The 23,043-nt window shown below is 36.8% G+C and overlaps 1 pseudogene; it reads left to right on the forward strand.

Annotated features, from left to right (window-relative positions):
• The first annotated feature begins 11,338 nt into the window (after positions 1 to 11,338).
• Positions 11,339 to 11,724, forward strand: LOC125405483 (activated RNA polymerase II transcriptional coactivator p15 pseudogene; annotated as a pseudogene).
• Positions 11,725 to 23,043: the final 11,319 nt, after the last annotated feature.

Consider the following 23,043-nt stretch of genomic DNA (forward strand, 5'->3'; position numbering starts at 1 on the left):
AAAAAGCATTTGACAAAATTCAACACCCATTTATGATAAAGGTGTTGGAGAGACTGGGGATACAAGGAGCGTACCTAAATATAATAAAAGCAATATACAGCAAGCCGACAGCTAACATCAAACTGAATGGAGAGAAACTCAAATCCTTTCCACTAAAATCAGGAACGCGACAAGGCTGTCCACTCTCTCCATACCTCTTCAATATAGTGCTTGAAGTTCTAGCAATAGCAATAAGACAACATAAGGAGATCAAGGGGATTCGTATTGGAAAGGATGAAGTTAAACTTTCGTTATTTGCTGACGATATGATAGTTTACATAAGTGACCCCAAAAACTCTACCAAAGAACTCCTACAGCTGATAAACACCTTTAGTAACGTGGCAGGATACAAGATCAACTCCAAAAAATCAGTGGCCCTCCTATACACAAAGGATAAAGAAGCAGAGAGGGAAATCAGAGAAGCATCACCTTTCATGATAGCCACAAATAGCATAAAATATCTTGGGGTTACTCTAACCAAGGAAGTGAAAGACCTATTTGACAAAAACTTTAAGTCTTTGAAGAAAGAAATTGAGGAGGATACCAGAAAATGGAAAGACCTCCCCTGCTCTTGGATTGGGAGAATCAACATAGTAAAAATGGCAATTCTACCAAAAGCAATCTATAGATTCAATGCAATCCCCATCAAAATCCCATTAAACTTCTTCACAGACCTTGAGAGAACAATAATCAAGTTTATATGGCAAAACAAAAAACCCAGGATAGCCAAAACAATCTTATACAATAAAAGAACTTCTGGAGGCATTACCATCCCTGACTTCAAACTCTATTATAGAGCTACAGTATTGAAAACAGCTTGGTATTGGCATAAGAACAGAGAAGTCGACCTATGGAATCGAATAGAAGACCCAGATATTAACCCACAAACTTATGAACACCTAATTTTCGACAAGGGAGCTAAAGGTATACAATGGAAGAAGGAAAGCATCTTTAACAAATGGTGCTGGCATAACTGGATGTCAACCTGTAAAAAAATGAAAGTAGATCCATATCTATCACCATGCACAAAACTCAAGTCCAAATGGATTAAAGACATCAACATTAATCCGTCCACTTTGAACCTGATAGAAGAGAAAGTGGGAAGTAGTCTACAAGATATAGGCACAGGAGGCCTCTTCCTAAGTAGGACCCCAGCAGCACAGACAATAAGAGAAACAATGAATAAATGGGATCTACTGAAACTGAGAAGCTTCTGTAAAGCAAAGGACACTGTCAGTAGGACAAAAAGGCTGCCTTCTGACTGGGAGAAGATCTTCACCAACCTCTCATCAGACAAAGGTCTGATCTCCAAAATATACAAAGAACTCAAGAAACTAGGCACTAAAGCTCTAATTAACCCAATTAAAAAATGGGGTACTGAACTTAATAGAGAATTCACAACAGATGAACTTCGAATGGCCAGAAGACACTTAAGGTCATGCTCAACCTCCTTAGCGATCAGGGAAATGCAAATCAAAACCACTTTGAGATACCATCTTACACCTGTCAGAATAGCTAAAGTCAAAAACACCAATGATAGCCTATGCTGGAGAGGATGTGGGGTGAGGGGAACACTCATCCATTGTTGGTGGGAATGCAAACTCGTGCAGCCACTGTGGAAATCAGTGTGGCGGTTTCTCAGGAAACTGGGAGTCAACCTCCCTCAGGACCCAGCAATTCCACTTTTGGGAATATACACTAAAGATTCCCTAACATACTACAAAAGCATTTGTTCTACTATGTTTATAGCAGCACTATTTGTAATAGTCAGAACCTGGAAACAGCCTAGGTGCCCCTCAATAGAAGAATGGTTAAAAAAGGTGTGGAACATATACACATTAGAGTTTTACTCAGCGGTAAAAAACAATGACATCTTGAATTTTGCATGCAAATGGATGGAAATAGAAAACGCTTTACTGAGTGAGGTAAGCCAGAACAAAAAAGAGGAACACGGTATGTATTCACTCATAAGTGGATTCTAACCATAATTAAAGGTCTTTGAGCCTATTATTCGTGATCCTAGAGAAGCTAAATAAGAAGATGAACCTGATGAAGATTATTTAGCTATCCACCAGGAGGTAGGAAATAGACAAGAGTCCCAGGTAACCTCGGGTGCATGGGGAGGGTGGGAGGGTTGATGGAAGGGGAGAGGGTTAGAGAGAAGGGAGTAGGGGAGGAACGGGGAAAGCTCGGTGGTCTGGGATGGGGGGGGGGGAGGGAGGAAGGATGAATATGGGATCAGGGAAGAATATATTTCAACTAAGGGAGTCATTTTAGGGTTTACAGGAGACTTGATTATATATGGGATCCCAGGTCCAAGAAGAGATCCCCCAGATTGTTCTCTGGACAGAGGAGAGGGTGCCTGAATCGGCCGTGGCCCATAACCATACTGATGTATATTTTGCTTATCACCATAGATCCTTTATCTGGCGAAGGACGGCGATACAGTCGGAGACCCACATTGGAGCATCGGACTGAGCTCCCCGAGGTCCAAATGAGGAGCAGAAGGAGGAAGAACATGAAAAACGAAATCAGTACTGCAAGGGATGCTATCACCCACTGATACAAGGGAACGGATCTAATGAGAGTTTACCAAGGCCAGTTGGACTGGGACTGAACGAGGAGGTGATCTAACCAGATTCTCGGAATTTGGCCGGATTCTCTGACTGTGGCTGGCCCGAAGTCTTTCTGAAAAGCCATTGACTATGATACTGGGACTTGTTTCCTCTGCATATACTGGATTTTGGGGATCCAGTCTGTTTGGACACTCACCTTCCTGGACCTGGAGGGAGGGGGGAGGAACTGGAACTTCCCACAGGGCAGGAAACCCTGACTGCCCTAAGGGACGAAGAGGGAGGAGGAGAGGGAGTGGGGGGAGTGGGAGGGTGTTGGGAAGAGGGGCGGAAATGGAAACTTTTATAATTTAATAAAATTTACTTAAAAAAAAATAAAAGTATACAATCTAGTAGAAACTCACCACCGAATGAAAAATGAGTCAAAAACAAAAATCAAGAAGGAAACGGAAGTGTTTTTAGAAATGAGTGAAAATGAAAAGACAGGATATCCAGACCTCATATGGGACACAATGAAGGTGGTTCTAAGAGGCAGGGTCATAGATATGTGTCTACATACAAAAAGAAACTTCATATTTGTAACTTAGCAATACACATGAAAGCCCGAGAACAATGAAAACAAATCATATTACCAATGAAAAGATAGCAAGGCATAATCATTAAGTTTGGGTACTAAATCAATAAAACTAAAACAGCAAAGAATGCAAAAGAACAATCCATTAAAGGAGTTGTTCTTGAGAAATTCAACACAGTTGTACATTTTGACTAATTAAATAAAAGGTGAAGCAAGAACATCCAAAATAAGACATTAGAGATGTACAGGGGTATATGATAATAGACAATAGATAATAAAGAAATTCAGAAAATTATAAGGACTTAATTTTATAAAATGCATTATACCAGTCTGAAAAATATAAAAAATGGGAAAAACTCCTAATATATACAATGTACCAAGGTTAAATCAAGATCAAATAAACAATTTAAACAGACCTATAGCCCTAGTGAAATAGAAGCCCTAATTAAAAATTCCACTATGAAAAAAGCCCAGAGTCAGATAAATTCAGCCCAGAATACCACTAGACTTTTCTCATAAAAGTTACTGCAAATGTACTTCAAAATATTTTGCAAAGTAAAACTGAAGGAATATTTTTTTATTTCTTTTTATGAAGACATTTTATCTGATACTAAAGTCATAAGAAGACTCAACATAGAAAGAAAGTTATAGGCCAATATTCCTTATGAACATAGATGAAAAGATTATCCTCAGTAAAATACCTGGAGACTGAACCCAAGAACACATCAAAAAGATTATTCACCATGATCAATTTGGCTGCAAGCCAGAGATGCAAGGATGATTCAACATAAACAAATTAATATATTTGATTCACCTTTAAAACATGCTAAAAGACAAAATAGAAGTTATCATCGCAATAAAGGCAACAAAAGGCCTTTTACAAAAGTCAACTTCTCTGCATGATAAGAGGCTAGAAGAGACCAGTTATCCAAAGAATAATAAATAAATCCATCAAAATGATAGTGACCACTTACATCAAATCCACAGCATAAGATTAAATGGAGAAAAACCGAAAACATTTACACTAAAATCAGAAAAAAATATTATATCTTCTTCACTCATTTCATACTTGTTCAATATAGTATAGTTCAATGGAGGAGATCCAGATCTACAAATAGAAAAGAAAAAAAATTCAAAATACTCTTTTAATTTGCATAATATGTGATTTTTATATAAAAATTATCCAAGACTACATGAGGAAGCTTTTGCACTTGATTTATTCTTTAAGTAGCAGGGAAAAAAACACACAAAATAAGAACGATAGCCTTCTTTTAAGCAAATAACAGAGATTGAAAGAAAACATAAGAAGGCAATCCCCTTTACAATAGCCTAAAAAAATAATAAAATATTTTGTGAATCTGTAATCCAGCAAGGGAAAGACTTGTATAATGAAAATACTCAAGAAAATAGTTGAGGAGACACCAGTGATTGAAAGATCTCTTGCGGTCACAGGCCTTTAAGATTAACATTGAAAAAACAGCCCTCCATCAAAAATAATCTACAGAGTCATTGCAATCCCCACCAAAATTCCCACAGAATTCTCCACAACTTTTTAAATCAATTGTATATGATAAACAAAGACAGAAGAATCTATAATAGCTGAAAGACACTCAAAGAAATTCTCAACATCGTTAGCTATCATAAAAATACAAATCAAAACAACTCTGAGATTCCATCTTATACCAGTAAGAATGATCAAGATCAAAAACTCCGATGACAACTTAGCTAGAGAGGTTGTAGGGTAAAAGAAACACCCCTGCATTGCTGGAGGGAGTGCAAACTGGTACAGCCCCTTTGCATATCAGTATAGCAATTTCTCAGAAAATTAGGAAACAACCTTCCTCAAGACCCAGCAATATCACTTTTGGGGAAAACTTCTAAATACATAAATGAACCAGACCTGTTAAACCTGTATAATATTATTTCCATGTATATGATTTTGCAATGACACTGGTATTGATGAGTCATTTGGGAAGTTATTCCCTGGATGAGATTATTTCTTCTCCCCTCACAATTGTTTAGTTGCCTGTAGGCAGCGATGAGGTCTTATGAGTGAGATGTCTCTCTTCCATTTTAGGATGTTTTTGGTATCATCCTTATTCAGGTCTTTTAAAAGCCTCATTGTAGAGACTTCATGGTGGAAGCTTCTCTAACATTTCTAGGAGAGGTGATCTCACAGTAGACTTCCTGTTTATCTGTCCCACACGCTCCGATCTTCTTCTTCTGAATCTGTGAGTACAGGAGTTACATTGTACAGATACCAGCTGAGTCTAGGTACCACACATTCACTTGTTGTCTACATTTTGATGCATGGTGTTTAATGGTCCCTGTCTATTGCAAAGACACATCTCTTTGATAAGGGGTGACATTTGTGGTTATAAGCAATTGTAAGTTTTAATGTTTTTAGTGAAGCAAAAATAAATCTATTATTAGCTAGAAAAAATAGACTGAACCATGAAAATGACATAATATATAATACTGTTTTTGTTTTTCTGTTTCTATGATAAATACCATGATCAAAAGCAATTTTGAGGAGGAATGGATTTATTGAATTATGGGTGATAGCCCATCAGACAGGGACGCCAGGAAGAAGGTTAAAGCAGAGATCATATTGGGAAACCCTGCTTATTGGTTTGCTCCCTGTTGCCTCGTCAGCCTGAACTCTTCAACAGCTCAAATTCACTGATTAAGGGATTGCACAGGCCACAGTTGCTTGACCTCGTACATTAATTAGCAATCATAAAAATGCCATGCACTAATGCCAGTAGATCAATCTGATGGAGAGAATTTCTCCTCATAAGATGTTCTCTCTTCCAAAATGTGTCAAGTTGATAAGCAAATTCAGCCATCAGACTACCTCCAGAGACTATTGTGTTAAAGGAAATGTATGAAAAACAAGAAATTCCCAAGGGATGTATTTTTAGATATGAGATTTGCATAAATTCAAAAAGGCCACTTCTGAGGTTAGGAAATAGTGAATGTTGGGTTTTCCTGGTAATGTCCTTTTTAATGTGCCTAGCATCGGACTCAAAACTGCATTCTGTGCCTGACTGGTGAGAATTGCATTAGAATAAAGGAGTGTACAAATTTCAAATTATTTTTCTTTGCTATTTGAAGTTCACCACAAGCTTAGACAAAGCTCTCACAGAAGCTGCAAGGAGCCATGGCCAAAAGACAAAATGCAGCTCTCTCATACTTCAGACTATACTGATATCTTTGACTAAGAGAGGAATGTGTTAGATCATAAAGCGGTGTAAGATGAAAAATGCAGTGAATAATATGAAATTTCCAGAGGCATCTCTAAAAAAGTAAACCTTCAGAGGTAGGTAAACAACCACGATGTTCAAATATTTTTTAAATAGACTTTTAAAAAGTCCTAGAAAATTTCCATGTAGCCAGTCAACTATGGAGATGAGCATTATCCAGAAGAGGGTGGAGCAGTGGTAATAAGGTTTGATGTACATCACTGGTCTTGGTTAATACACGTGCACTGACTGCCGAGGTAGTGATTCTCAATCTTGGCCCCGGTCCCTTGGGGTCGAATGACCTTTTCACAGGGGGCACAAATCAGATATCCTGCATATCAAATACTTACATTACAATTAATAAAAATAGTAAAATTACAGTTATGAAGAAGCAATGAAGTGATTTTATGTTTAGGAGTCATGACAATATTAAGAACTGTATTTAAGGTTCACAGGGTTAATAAGCTTGAGAATCACTGTTGTGAAGATTCTAAGCTACTAACAAAACTTAGTGTTTTTCAGAGTCCTCTGAAGGTTTACATAGAAAAACAAAGCCAAACTGTAACTGTATGTTCTTGAATAGAAGATAGCTCTTTGCCAAACTCTAGCTGACACAAAGCTACCTGGGACTTCAGGAAATGTCCTATTAGTCTTCTTGGGAAATGGCTAAAGCATGGCTAAGTACACATTCTTGGTGTGATTGAATAGGAATGAAAACTTCCTCTAAAGCAAGCAAAAACATTTCTCTACTCTGCATTCTTCAAGAAGAGATGTATAACTACTGTAAAAACTTAAAACTTTCAGAATGTAGACAAGAAAGATTAAACATAGTGTTTGAACAGAATGCTTTGACCTTCTCTGTGCCCTGCCGAATAAGGTATTTTTTTTATTCTGAAAATTTAAATAGTAAGCAATTTAAGGCATAGCTATGTCTTCTCAGAGTAACTGGACCAGAAAGCATTGTCAAAACCATTTACAAAGCACTGGGTGATGCTGATAAAGGGATGCAGTACACTCAGCATTTGTTTCACAACAATACATATTTCCTGGTGTAAGAGAAAAATAACAGAGCAAGCACAGGAAACATATTTAAACTGATGATCTGATCTAAATAATTCTGTGACTCTGAGGCCTGCCATTCTCCATCATTAGTTTTTAACTTCTATTAAGTATAAGAAATCCTCATCTTTTGTTGACTTGTAAAAAGTTCAATTGAAAAGTGAAAGCACAGAGTCTTAACAATTTCTTTAGAAATCTACTCTCTTCAAATGAAAATTCAAGGTTTGAACCGAATGCTTTATACTGTATCATTATGATATTTAGTGGAATAAATTCTACTGAATTATAGCCAAATTTAAGGAATAATGAAAAGAATTGTAGGAGGGGATGATAGAAACAATAAGCAGTTTGATCTAAGTTGTTTTTATTTTCTTACACTGCTTTTTAAATAGGAATTGCCGTGAGTGATGTAAACACATTCTTAGAGCTTTCATTCAAGTGAAATAGAGTAAAGGGCTTGTAAGTGAAATCATAATGAGATTTTGCAATCAAATCTACCAGTTGTAATCAGCAGATAAATTAAGAACTCATCTGGATCGGTTTTTTTTTTAACTCCCCTCCTCCTTCTGTGGCAAATTGACATGAGAGTTTATATCACAAATTAGTTTTCCATGCTTATGTATTTTGTACCAATGGAAAGATAGTCATTTGTGTCTAACTTCTTCTATAAAAGACTAGGAAGTCATACTTTTTCTTTCTTTAATTATTCTCAGCATTGAACAAAACTTTTGCTATTGTGATTAAGGCTGCTACAAAGATTATGGTTGAGTGTACTCTTGATTATGTATAGTTCAAGTTGGAATACTTGTAAGATTTATTGTTAAATAATATGTGTGCAAGTACACATATGCTTGTGTGTATTTGTTTAATCATATATGAGAGCTTTTAGATTACTGAGTTTGTTCACGATGTGAGCTATGCACATTGTAACTTTTTCCATATTCATAAAAAATTAAGTACTTTATTTTTGACTAGCAATCTTGTCTACTTCCAATATCAAGGAGGATAACTATATGTTTTTCTTTGGATTCACCTTTGTATTTAGCTTCTCTAGGATCAAGAATTCTAGGCTCAATGTCCTTTATTAATATCTAGAATCCACTAATTAGTGAGTATATACCATATTCATCTTTTTGGGTCTGGGTTACCTCACTCATGATAGTGTTTTCTATTTCCATCAATTTGCATGCAAAATTCAAGATGTCATTGTTTTTTTACCGCTGAGTAGTACTCTAATGCATATATAATCCACACTTTCTTTATCCATTCTTCTATTGAGGGGCATCTATGTTGTTTCCAGGTTCTGGCTATTACAAATAATGCTGTAGTGAATATAGTCGAACAAATGCTTTGTAGTATGGTAGGGTATCTTTTGGTTATATTCTCAAGAGTGGTATTGTTGGATCCTGGGGTAGGTTGATCCCGAATTTCCTGAGAAACTGCCACACTGATTTCTAAAGTGGTTGCACAAGTTTGCATTCCCACCAGCAATGGATGAGTGTTCCCCTTACTCTACATCCTCTCCAGCAAAGGCTATCATTGGTGTTTTTGATTTTAGCTATTCTGACAGGTGTAAGATGGTATCTTAAAGTTGTTTTGATTTGCATTTCCCTGATTGCTAAGGAGGTTGAGCATGACCTTAAGTGTCTTTTGGCCATTTGAACTTCTTTAGTTGAGAATTCTCTGTTCAGTTCAGAGCCCCATTTTTTAATTGTGCTAATTAGCATTTTAAATTCTAGTTTCTTGAGTTCTTTATATATTTTGGAGATCAGACCTTTGTCTGTTGCAGGGTTGGTTAAGATCTTCTCCCAATCAGTAGATTGTCTTTTTGTCTTAATGACAGTGTCCTTTGCTTTACAGAAGCTTCTCAGTTTTAGGATGTCCCACTTATTCAGTGCTGCCCTTATTGTCTGTGCTACTGGGGTTATACCTAAGAAGTGGTCTCCTGTGCCCATATGTTGTAGTCTACTTCACACTTTCTCTTCTATCAGGTTCAGTGTGTTCAGATTGATATTGAGGTCTTTAATCCATTTGGACTTGAGTTTTGGGCATGATGATAGATATGGATCTATTTTCATTCTTCTACAGGTTGACATCCAGTTCTGCCAACACCATTTGTTGAAGATGGTTTCTTTCTTCCAATATATACTTTTAGCTCCTTTGTCAAAAATCAGGTGTTCATAGGTTTGTGGGTTAATATCTGGGTCTTCTATTCTATTCCATAGGTCAATTTCTCTGTTTTTATGCCAGTACCAAGCTGTGGGTGGGGTGGGGGTAAAGGGAGATGGGTAGAGAGAAGTGAAAAGGGGAGGATGGGGAGAGTTCGAGGGAATGGGATGGTTGGGATGGAGGAAGAGTGGATATGGGAGCAGGAAAGTATAGATCTTAATTAAGAGGGCTATTTTAGGGTTGGCAAGAGACTGGACTCTAGAGGGGTTCCCAGGTGTCCAAAGAGATGTCCCCAGCTTGTTCCTGGAGCATCTGAGAAGCGGGCACCTGATAGTGTGGCCCTATCCTATAGCCACACTGATCAATATCTTGCATATCACCATAAAATCCTTATCTGGCGATGGATGGAGATAGAGACAGAGATGCACATTGGAGCACTGGACTGAGCTCCCGAGGTCCTTATGAGGAGCAGAAGGAGAGAGAACATGAGCAAGGAAGTCAGGACCACGAGGGGTGCGTCCACCCACTGTGATGGTGGGACTGATCTGATGGGAGCTCACCAAGGCCTGCTGGACTGGGACTGATGGAGCAAGTGATCAAACCGGACTCTCTGAACATGGCTGACAAGGAGGGCTGACTGAGAAGTCAAGGTCAATGGCACTGGGTTTTGATTCTACTACATGTACTGACTTTGTGAGAACCTAGTCTGTTTGAATGCTCACCTTCCTAGAACTGGATATAGGGGAGGACCTTGGACTTCCCACAGGGTAGGGAACCATGACTGCTCTTTGGACTGGAGAGGGAGGGGGAGGGGCAAGGGAAGGAGGGAGAGGGAAATGGGAGGAGGGGAGGTGGTGGAAAAATTTAATAATAATAATAATAACAATAATAATAATAATAAAATCCTGAAAAAAAATAAGTACTTTCAATATATTTTTCATTAGCAAAGCTTTAGAGCCTACACCGGGAATTGCTGTTGTTTTGTCTTGTTTCTTCTGTGCTTGGCTCTCTGTTAGCTTGTTTTAGATAATAATGTATGTTGAGATTTAAGTCTTGACCTGCTTGCCTGAACCTCTGGAATCCTGCGTTTACAGGCAGTGGACACTATGGCAGGCTCTTTATTGATTTCATATTGCAGTTCCTTACTGACTAAATACAAATTGACTACTGTTTTCTAAGTTTATTAATGATTTTGATTTGTGTGAGGGGTATGGGAGTGTGTTATAATAGTTTGGGGGGTTTACTATGGAATATAATTTTTTGTTCATTGATAATTTCACTCATGAGAAAAATATATTTTGATCATATTCATCCCTCACTTCTCCCCTTGAACTCCTTCCAGGGTTACCATAAACATATCATCTGCTCCTCTGCACGACGTCATGATTTATTGTATTTTACAAGAATATGTTATCTTCTGTTTTCTATAGGCACATGTATTTAGAGTTGACCAGTAGAGGGTTAACAACATATTAATGAACATTTTCCCGCAGAAAATTGAATTTCCTGCCACCAGTTACTGTGAACCTTCAGGAGCCTCAGCTAAAAGAGGGGTATTGTGAATTCTTTGCTCACCCATGTAAGAATATTGACTGTTTTGATCATGTGCAGACATAGCTATGCAGTCCCGAGCGAGCGAGGTAGTGAGCTGGAGGCTGTTGGACGGCAGGAGCAGAGCAATGCCTAAATCAAAGGAACTCGTTTCTTCAAGCTCTTCAGACAGTGATTTTGACAGCGAGGTTGAAAAGAAGTTAAAGAGGAAAAGGGGAGTGGTTCTAGAAAAGCCTGTGAAGAAGCAAAGCCTGGTGAAACGTCTAGAGAGTTGGCATCTTCCAAGCAGAATAGCAACAGCAGAGATGATAACATGTTTCAGATTGGGAAGATGAGATAAGTCAGCGTTCGGGACTTTAAAGGAAAAATTCTAATTGATATTAGAGAACATTGAGTGGACTCAGAAGGTGGAATGAAACCAGGGAGAAAAGGTATTTCTTTAAACATGGAACAATGGAGTCAGCTGAAGGAACAGATTTCTAACATAGACGATGCAGTAAGAAAGCTGTAAAATCTGAGCCATTTCAAACTGTATTGTTGTAGTTGTATTAATCTATCTTTTCACATTGGCTTTTGCTTTCTGAATGCTGTTTTCCAAGCTGTTGTATATTTGGATTGCAGAACAATTTGTAAGGTGAATATTTTTTTAATGTGCATTATTGAAATGTTCTGAGTGAAGCTAAATGTCAACTTTATTAAAGAGAATTTCTTTGTGCCCCCCTACCTAATGTAAGATAAAGTCAGATCATTACAAAAAAAGGAAAGAAAAATCATTGAGATGACAATCCTGTCAAGTACAGAAGACACTATTTAGCAGCAGATTTCTGATGGGAGAAATGGGAGCATAGAACAGAAGTGAGAAAAATAACAATATAGGTGTTAGAGAAAGCCATGTGGACATAAAATAATTTGTTATCTTTGTATAAAAATACACATCTAAAATTGTTTAATTGTGGTTGTACCACATTGGGCGGAGGGAGAATGCTCCACCAAGCGTCTTCATCTTTCAAATAAAATCTTCAAAGTTGGGGTTGTGGCACCTCCACATCTGTTGTTGGTCAGAGACATCTTGAGACTCCATAGATCATATAGGTTATTGTTATTAGCTTTGAGTCAGAACTTGATGATGAGTCCTTACTTTATAATATAAGACATACTTCAGAAAAGAGGACATGAAGAAATCAAGATAATATTTACTTGGGAACCTCTTTCCTGATGGCTATCTTTATAGTGGTTAAGGTGATAAGCATGACAGCAGGCTATTGAAAACTGTCAAAAGGCCAACCCAGCAATGAATCCAGTGCTATAGAATAACTACTTGATAAGAAAATACATGGTCCATGGTGCAATAGAAACACAAGTGTCTTGGAGTTAATTAATCATTACACAAGCCTTTAACACCCAATCAAGTAGTAGCGAGAGGGTGACTTCATAGCAGAGATGGTAAACTTTGCCAAGAATCCACAAGTGGAATAAAAATAGACATTCAGGAAGTGCTTTCTACCATTTTGGTACATTGGGAAAAAAAGGGGGACAAAATGATTTAGTTTCTTTTACAAAAAATCTGATCAAGATAAGTTTAATGACAGTCAGTTTACTTCTCCTTGGTGTTTTTATCCTGTGTTTAATCTAGATGGATACAATTGGTCAATTTTATATACTACCCACTTTCGGACATGATTGGCCTTTTCATTCTCATAAGAGAATTTTGAAAAATATCAGTTCTTATATTACCATATCCCAATTTATATCTTTTTTCTTCTATAGGAGCATTTTATGACCTGTTTAAAACAGTATTAAGTTTAACCGGCCACTAAAATAACTATACTGATAAAGGGATTTTTGGATATTACAATTTTAGAGACTTGAAATGTGTACAATGGACAGAAAGACAAACATTTACAAACTTTAAAACGTTTATATCGTAATTGAATTGTCATTTTATCCATTTCATCGTATTACTTAGTGTACATGTGCTACTACTGGTTGGGTTTGCAGTTTGTGTGGGTACAGAACAGAAAATCAGAGCAAGTATACCCTGTCTCAGGTCGTTGTTAATGAATATCAGCGATATTATGAATGCCTAAGTGTTGCTACTAAATAATACCTAACTTGCAAGGATGCTGTACTTTGATGTCATTATTTTATAGTTTCCATTTATTTTTATTTAGAATTCATTAACAATATTTAAGTTATATCAATTTTTAAGAGAATATTTTACACACATATGTGCACAAATACACACACACACACACACACACACACACACATGGAAGAGGAGAAGGAGGGAATGGGGTCTTACTAAGTCTTTCAGGCTTTTCCTAACTTCAAAATTCAAGTAATGCCCCCACCTTAACTCTCAACTTCCACATCAATGGAGACTACAGGTGTGTAGCATACTCTTCTCCTTAAATAAATTAATATATCTGTATTTAATGTACAGATACTTGACACATTTAGCTTTTTAAGATAAAGTTTCATGTGAACACAGGGCTGGCCTCAGATTTCACATCCTCCTGCTTCACGTTTCCAAGTCCTGGATTTACAGGCATGTATCACCACACGTAGATTTTACTATTTTATGATGACATGTTGACAACTTCCTAAGATGTTTAACTAAGATGATCCTTTATCTCTTTAAATTATTTTCCTTTTTACAAAAGAAACCATACCCACATCTCTGTAAATGCCTTAGAAACTATAACATTTCAAAAATAATAGTATTCTCATATTATTTCAAGCATTAAAAAACAAGACAGAATAAGATTTAGCAAATATATCATTTGAACTTCATGTAAGAGGAAGAGTTATGTTTAATACATATTTGAGGATGTAAAACTTATATAAATGCTTCTATGTACAATAATTATCAATAAAAATTTCAAAACTCATTCTGTTACTATGTGCTAAGGCTGACAGTCATATTGGAGCTTATTCAAGCTTTTGTATCGAAATAGTTCCAATAGTATAGAAATTAAGATCTAATTTCAGAAACATCATTCCCCAGTAATGTAAGCTACATTTTATTTTATTTGTTTGTTAATATAAAGAAGTGCCAATTGTTTGGTAGAATTGATATAAGCAGTTATCAGTGAAAACCACACTAGTGTGCAGAACTCTTCTGAGGTGTCTCACTTTATTTTTCCATGTAGGCTCCCACAGAAATACTACAGAAAAAGAAAGAGAGGGACACAGACAGAGAGAGAGGTAGAGAGAGAGGGAGAGAGAGAGAGAGAGAGAGAGAGAGAGAGAGAATAAGAGTCAGATTGAGAGAGGGCAGCAGATGAAGTTGTACTGTGCTTTTTGTTAAAGTCAGTATCTTCCCTTGGTAAACAATCAAACAAGGATGTCTGTGTAGTTGTGAAGGGTCATGTGTTACAATGGCTATACTTCGTTGTCAATTTGGCTATATCTGGAATTAAATAAATTCCAAAATAGAGGGGCACACTTGTGATGGATTTTGCTTAATTTGAAGAGGGTAGATTGACTTCTGATTGAAATCTTTTAAAATGAGAAGTCACATCTTTAACCATATCTTCTGAAGTGGGAAGACTTACCTCTTATCTGTACCATGCCTTCTGTTTAAAGACTGTGTTAGAAAGGACATGGAAGAAGAACACACTTTTAGTCTGCTTGTTTTTGCTCTTGCTGGCAAGTCTGCATTCTTCATTGGCATGAGAGCTACTTATTTGGAATCCTGACACATACTGAAGAAACTACTGAGTCATCCATCCTGATAGACTGAGCAGTTACTAGAATCTTAGACACCATTCATAGGCTGGAGTATAGTCTGTAAGTCATTCCAATAAACTATATATATTCATTCTATAAGTTCTGTTACTCTAGAGAATCCTGACTAACACAGGTATCTCTGAGTACAGGTGTAACTTTCCTTATGTCTTAGATGATTTTTAACTCAGGAATTAGAGTTCAAGATGCTAATTATCACTACAACTTCCACCCAGTTATTGTCCTCCAGGTTTTTTTTTATTATTTATTAAAAATTTTCACTTCTCCCATTTTCCTCCCCCTCCCCTCCCCCTTCCCTCTCCAGTCCTAAGAGAAGTCAGTGTACTCTGTTCAGTGGGAAGTCCAAGGCCCTCCCCCCTCCATCCAGGTATAGAAAGATGAACATCCAAACAGACTAGGCTCCCACAAAGCCAGTACATGCAGTAGAATCAAAACCTAGTTCCATTATCATTGGCTTCTCAGTTAGCCCTCATTGTCAGCCACATTCAGAGAGTCTGGTTTGATCACACGCTCGTTCAGTCCCAGTACAGCTGGCCTTGGTGAGTTCCCATTAGATCAGTCCCACCATTTTAGTGGGTGGACGCACCCCTTGTGGTCCTGACTTCTTTGCTCATGTTCTCCCTCCTTCTGTTCTTCATCTGAACCTTGGGAGCTCAGTCCAGTGCTCCAGGTTGTTGTCGTGCATTTGGCTTCAGACACTTTTTGGTAAAACCAAACTATTGAGATTTAGACAAAACAGCATTTTGCATCCAATGTGGGGCACAATCACATACAGAGAGAAATCATTCCAAGTGCAGACAAGCTGAGGGACCATCAGATTTAGTAAGACACCTGAGAAGTCCTCAAGGAAAGCATTAAGTAATATTAAAAGCTAAACTCTTTCCCACGAATAGAAGCAGAATATTAAAAGATATATGGCTTAACTAATATTGATATACTACCAATAAATATTACCATCTTTCTGGTAATTCACATTTTTATCCTTAATAGCCATAATGGTTATTGTGCCAAATATGAATGGCTTGATAATTGTGTCAATTATGAAAGTGAATTGATAAGATACAAGACATAGCAGTACTTATAAATGAAAATAATAAAAACAGATACAGACAGAGGAATTTAGACAAGAATGTACCATGCATGATAAAACAGAAGAGGGATAGTCCAAGATTGTTAGAAAACCAACATTAGTTTATATGGTTACTGTGCAAAATCTACCAGGAGATGGTAGCCACCTCCAAGGTTATCAAGTAGTTAAATGGAATCCTTTATTAATATTATATTTGAAGAGATTTAAGGAAACACTCATTTCATATACTATGTGTTCATCCTAAATAAAGCATATGTTAAAATTCAAGGGCAGCTGAGAACAGAATTATCCCACGAGACTGGAAAGTTCTGGAAATAGCAATAGTGGGAGGTGGTACCCTGTTACACTGACAAAAATGGTGGCAAGAGGAAGCTAGGGTTATAGAAAAATGAAATAGGGGTAGGGGAGTTAATATACCCCAAGTCAGAGACAGAAGTCAATATGGTCACTTCCAAAGGTAGCTTGAGTTTGATGATTGCTTCTTGGAACTATGTACTTTAGCAACTTTAAGGCTTTGGACAGGGTTGAAAAATCAGGAAAGAGACTTGAGTCAAACAGTAAAAAGTATGCAAGGCCCAAAAAAAACTTTCACTGACTTTTCACAAAGACTGACTTCAGTTGTAAATAGAGTAGTAGCAGATTCAGAAGTAGGAGAAATATTAATCTTTTTTATTTTGAATTGTTAATTTATAATGTAAAATCCTGATTAGGCTTTTAAAAGCAAGTTAGCACCAGTATATGAATGGCTTAGTGGTGTGGGAGAATTGTCTGTATTCTGTCAATCATATTTTAGTAAAACACTGATTGGCCAGGCAGGCAGTATAGGCTGGAAAGCCAGACAGGAAGTAGGGGTGGAGCAAAGAGACTGGGAGTTTTCTGGGACACAGGAAGCTCTCTTGCCACTCCTGCACAGACCACTGAAGAGGCAACATGTAACTTGCCCAGTTGAGAAAGGTACGGAGCCATGTGCTAACATAGATAATGATAATGGATTAATGTAAGTTACAAGGACTAATAAGGAGCCTGACCTAATGAGCCAATCAGTTTATAACCTTATGGAGTCCTGTGTGTAATTTCTCTTTGGGATTTGCCGGCTGTTGGGGTACCGGGCGGGACGGAAACCCCAACAAGCCGGCCCTCATGCTACAAATGGCGCCCCACGTTGGGCGCCAATTATCAGCGAATCAATCCCACACCAGTTATGTTTTAAGGGGTTAATTATTTTGGGGGGTAAAACTTACATACACCATAAACCGTCAGGAAGGGAGCCTAGTCGCTGGAGCAGGAGCCGGGAGCAGGAGCCGGGAGCAGGAGCCGGGAGCAGGAGCCGGGAGCAAGCACCGGAACCAAGAGCTGGAACCAAGAGAGCCTGATCCGGATCTGCTTCTCTTTTTAAAAGAGAAATATACCACACCCCAGTGGGCTGGTATTTCAGCAGCTATTGGCTGACGGAGCGGAAGTCGCTCCCCGCTGCACTGTGGGCTCGTATTTCAGCGGCTATTGGTTGAGGCAGCGGAAGTTACTCCCACAACAGCTTAGAAATATGGCCATAATGGATCTCATGTTTATGATGCTACTCTGATAAGAGAAGGAATTTCTAACAGTTTTTCAAAAAATTAAAATGTTACATGTTTTAATTGTGTCAAACAAGGTCATTTGGAAAGGAATTGAAGACAATGCACTCCTAGAAACAAGGTCTTTGTAGAGGTAATCTACAAAAAGGTCAAAGTCTTCTGGAGTATGAAAAAAGTGTGGCATAGACCAGCACAAGATTGATGAATGTAGATTAAAAAAACAAAACAAAAAGAGAGGCCAGATAACCCTTAATCATTGGGAAATACCTCTCACAGGCTCTAATATAAAATTTAATTCAATGATTTTCTGTCATCATTGGAAAAAATCATTCAAGAGCAATTAAGGTCATTAATGAGAGTAAAAGGAACAAGGGAAACAATTCATTGCTAGTGGGTGTACAAACCTGTACAAACACTTTGGAAATTGGTGTGATGGTTTCTCTGAAAATTGGGAATCAATCTACTTCAAGATCTAGCTACAAAAATCTGGGCATGTAACCAATGGATTCTCAATCATACCGTAAGGACACTTGCTTAACTATGTTCAAAACAGCATTATTCATGGTAGCTAGAACCTGGAAACAACCTGGAAGCCCCTCAACTGAAGAATGGAAAATGAAACGTAGTCCATTTACATAATGTTGCAAGACACAACATTATACAGTAATTAGTCTTTTCATATGGTCAACTCATCAGAGTCAAGAGTATTGTTTGATGTTTAAAGCAAGATGCAAGGCATATTGTAATTATTGCCTGGTGAATAAAGTGACTTTTTTGCTTTAGATTTTCTTTGTAGATGACTCCCCTTCTGTTACAAATTACAAATATCTCACTTCAGAGCTATCTGATCATTTACTGAGTACTATCTTTCCTATGCTTTGGGGGTTTACTGATCACATTTCTGTAGCTATGCTTCAAATTTTCTCATTGCCAGGTCTTTTCTCCTTTCTCCTATGTAAACATAGAGATCTGCCTTCTTAAAATTATCTTTATTGACAGGCATTTGGTCAGCATTTAGGGTCCAGGCAAAAGCATTCCATTTGGGACATCCCCAGCTATTCAAGGACATAGAGTTACTACATGCCCCAAACTGTTGATTCATAACTGCTCACATAGATAGAAAAAATAAGCAAGTCTTGGTTTTACCTCACTCAGAGATAAAAGAAGTGATACCCTAAAACTAACCTTACATTTTAAAAATTACTAACGACTCACCTCACCTTTACCTCAGACTACTGATGACTTTAGTCCAGGAGATTTACTGCTTTTGTCTTACTTTCAGTAAAAATAATTAACCATCTATCCACAGTCCAGAGAGAAACAAATCTCCACCGGTGCCTCTGATAAGCATCAAGCTAAGAGCTTACTAATGTTGAAGCTTGCTAACATTTGACAAAAATACTAATGGACCAAGGATGATAAACTTCCCTTATCTGTTTATACAGGTTGCCTGGTTACCTATGCCTGCAAGGTTTTGTGGGTCTACATAGCTAAGTAAGAGCATAGAAAGTGTGAGCAGAAGCAAAAGCAAAAATGAGAAGATGTAGGAAAATAAAAAAGAGGAAGAGAAAGAATATGCGGAAAATTGGAATTAAAGTTATGATTGAGATAGAGACTTTGGGCTAACAAATTATAGATGGGACAGAGAGAACAGTAAAAAGACATGGATAGAAAGTATGGGTTGTGAGTGACTTCTAAACCCTCAGATTTTAGTCCCATTCACTTACTGTTTCTTCTTTCTTTTGAACCCTGAGAGAATGCCTTCGAGACTGGACCTTTAAGATTCCTGATAGCTTAGCAGAAAAAAAAAATGCCATCATGAAATTTGTTATTTGCTGGCAAATGGACAGAACTAGAAAAGAAATCACTCTGAGTGAGGTAACTGAGACCCAGGAAGACAAGCATGATATCCACTCACTCCTAAGTGGATATTAGCTGTAAGTATAGGATAACCAGGCTGCAGTTAACAGCCCCAGAGAAACTAAGTAGCAAGGAGAAACCAAAGAGAAAGACATGAATTTTCTTAGGAAAGGGAAATAGAGGAGATTTCCTGAGTAAACTGAGGGCAATATGGGTAGCTGGAGGGGAATATGGGAGACCTTGGACTTCCCATAGGGCAGGGAACCCTGACTGCTCTTTGGACTGGAGAGAGAGGTGGAGGGGAAGTGGGGGGGGAGGGGAGCTAAATGAGAGGAGGTGGAAATTTTTAATTAAAAATAAAAAAATTGCTGAAAAAAAATAATTTTCACCAAAATCTTGGCATCAAGGTTGGCCTCTTCAGCGGGTAAATATCCATCTTCTAGGGAATGGAACTTTATCCCAGGTAAAACAAAGTACAAAGTGGATCAAGCGTTTGGGACCAAAAGGGCAGATATGGAAAAACAGCCATATGTGTTTAATATAGACACACATTTATGGGGATGTGATTTCTTTCTGCAATAGAAAACACAGATTAACATTGCTCCAATCTCAGGAACAACTCATAAAATAATGAATGCTTCTGCTAAAAATATTAAAAGGTATTATCAAGAACAGTAACAGACTGTTCGGGTTGTTCATAAGCAAGACACACAGTTGTTTATCTTTCGGTCCTACCGTTAAAATAATTACCTGACAAATCTATGATATAAAGGAACAATGGCCCTTTATATCCGAAAAATTACAGGCACTGGAACAGCTGGTTCAGGAACAACTAAATGCTCACTATAAGGAATAATCAACCAGTCCTTGGAATTGTCATATATTTTTCATTAAAAAGAAATTTGGAAAATGGAGAATGTTAACAGATTTTAGAGCCATAATTAAGACATTCAGTCAATGGACTCATTACAGTCTGAGATTCCCTCACCTTCTTTATTACCTAAAGGATGATATATTTGAGTGACTGAATTAAAACACAGCTTTATTACTGGACCTTTATAATTACATGATAAAGAAAATAGTGCATACTTAAAGTAGTGCTTAACTTGTTAAAAGGTGTCAGTGGAAAATACATCCAAAAGAAATGTAAACGGATCCACTTATATCAATATTTTGTACAACTGCCATAAGAAATAATTTTTAAACAGTTTTTGTCAATATAAAACTTGTCATTATATAGGTGATATCTTAGTGGCTGATTCAGATATGGATAACTTCAAAATGTTGATGAAGTAAAGGGAATCTGTTGGGGATTGCAAATTACTTCTGAAAAAAAATTCAAAGAGGAGATTCAATAAAGGATTTAGGATATAAGATAGGTTTACAGAAAATTTGACCTTAGGAAGTACATTCAGCAGAGATCAATCACGAACTATTAATGATTCTCAAAAATTGCTGGGTAATATTAACTGGCTATTGTCCACACTTGGATTAACTACTTAGGAGCTACGCAATTTATTTCAAAGCTTAGAAGGTAATAAAGACTTAAACTGTATAAAAAAATTATCAGCTGAGCCTGAGATAGATTTGGCTGGGCTAGCAAAGAAATGGCAGGAAGCACACGTGAATTACTTAGTTCCACAGCTTCATTTTAGTTTAGTTATTTTGTCTTCTACTAATTTTTCTCACAGGAATTCATATTTTAAAAGAATATTATATCTTAGAATGGATCTTTTTAGCACACAAACAGAAAAAATAAAGACATGTATTGAAAAGGATTCTGAATTGATTATAAAAAAAAAGAATGGGACTTATTAGAAATAGACCCAGAAGAAATTGTGGTATACTTTGCTATTGCTGAAATTGCCCAATTGTTGGAATAAAATGAACATTTGGCAAAAAATTTACAGTGATATTTTTGGAGAGATTCACAATAAATATTCAAAAATAAAATTCAGCTTATGAAAAGAACTAATTAGAGTAAAAGGGACATCAATACCTGGGGGCCCCTATATTCTATACTGATGCAAATAAATTAGGAAATATGGGTTATAACTTAGGGAAAAATAAGTAAATGCTTCAGAGTCCTTATGGTTCTGTTCTAAAATCAGAGCTTTATGCCACTCCTATGGTATTATTATATTTTCCTGAATCTCCTAATATAGCTACTGACCTTCAATATGCAGAAAGAGTTATTTTACATATTAAAACTGCTGAACATATTCATAATTAACTTTGCTATTTATTCAATTGCAACAAGAAACCAGAAATAGAAATCATCTATTGTACATAACACATATCAGATTCCATATGGGTCTACCAGGCCCTCTGACACAGGGTAATGATGAAATTGATTAACTATTAATAGGAAATGTGCTAGAAGCTTGAGAATTTCATAAGAAACACAATGTTAACAGCAAAGATTTGAAGAAACATTTTTTCTTTTATTTAGCAACAAGCCAAGAAAACTATAAGGACATTTCCCACTTGTTCTTTGTATAACCAGACTCCATGATCTGTAGGAAGTAACACACAAAGTATACAAAGAAATGAAATTTTGCAAATAAATATTTTTCATTTTGAGGATTTGGAAATTTAAATATGTGTACTGTACCATAAATATATATTCAGAATTTAAATGAGAAACTGTTTTAAGTTCTGAAAAGTCTGATTCTGTAATTACACATTTAGTAGAAGTTAAGGCTATTATGGAGATACCTGAACAAATTAAATCTGATAATGTTCCAGCATATGTCTCTAGTAAAATCAAATAGTTTTTTGCATATTAGAACATAAAGCATATTACAGGAAATATCACACAATCCTAAAGGAAAAGAAGTTACATGAAAGTCTAATCATACTTTAAAATATGCTTAATAAACTGAAAAGTGTTATAAAGACTTGCAGAGATAGATTGCACAGTGCTTTATTAATTTCAAAATATTTAAATGTTAATGATAGAGGAACAGCAACTGTGGAGAGACATTGTATAGTATAAACAGCTGTTGAATTAAATCAGCCTGTATAATTTAAAGTTGTTTTGACCTCAGAATAGAAACCAGGATATGTGTTATGTTGGGGAAGAGGTTTGCCTTTGTTTTCACCAAAGTAGAAAAGTTGCGAATGCCATTAGGATTAGATTTGAACAGGAAAGACCTCCTGAATAAGGGGAAGGGAAGTTCATCAGAGAGTTTAGTCATTCGTTCCAAACTGACTTATAAAAGCTAACAAATGCATTTCATTTGATCAGACATGAAAAAAATGATATATTTTTGAATGATAATTTTCTTAAGGCTCAGTTGTACTCGTAGCTTGAAGTTAAAGATGGCTTTCTTAACCATGTGTCTGAATCCTATGTTAGAGTTTTAGACTCTAAATTGTTCAATGGCCCAAGCCATTTGGACAGCAGCTTTTGAGTTTTCTTCTTAAATAAAATAAACACTTTAATTGTTTCCAATTAAAAACACAGTTGAGAGATTTAAAGCGTTTTAATCAAATTCAAAGGGTTGCAAAAGATCAAACTTGTTTTCCAAAACTCTAAGAGTCAGAGTGATTTAGA

The sequence above is a fragment of the Myodes glareolus genome, chromosome 1 (assembly GCF_982192425.1).
Source record: "Myodes glareolus chromosome 1, mMyoGla1.1, whole genome shotgun sequence".
Taxonomy (NCBI): domain Eukaryota; kingdom Metazoa; phylum Chordata; class Mammalia; order Rodentia; family Cricetidae; genus Myodes; species Myodes glareolus.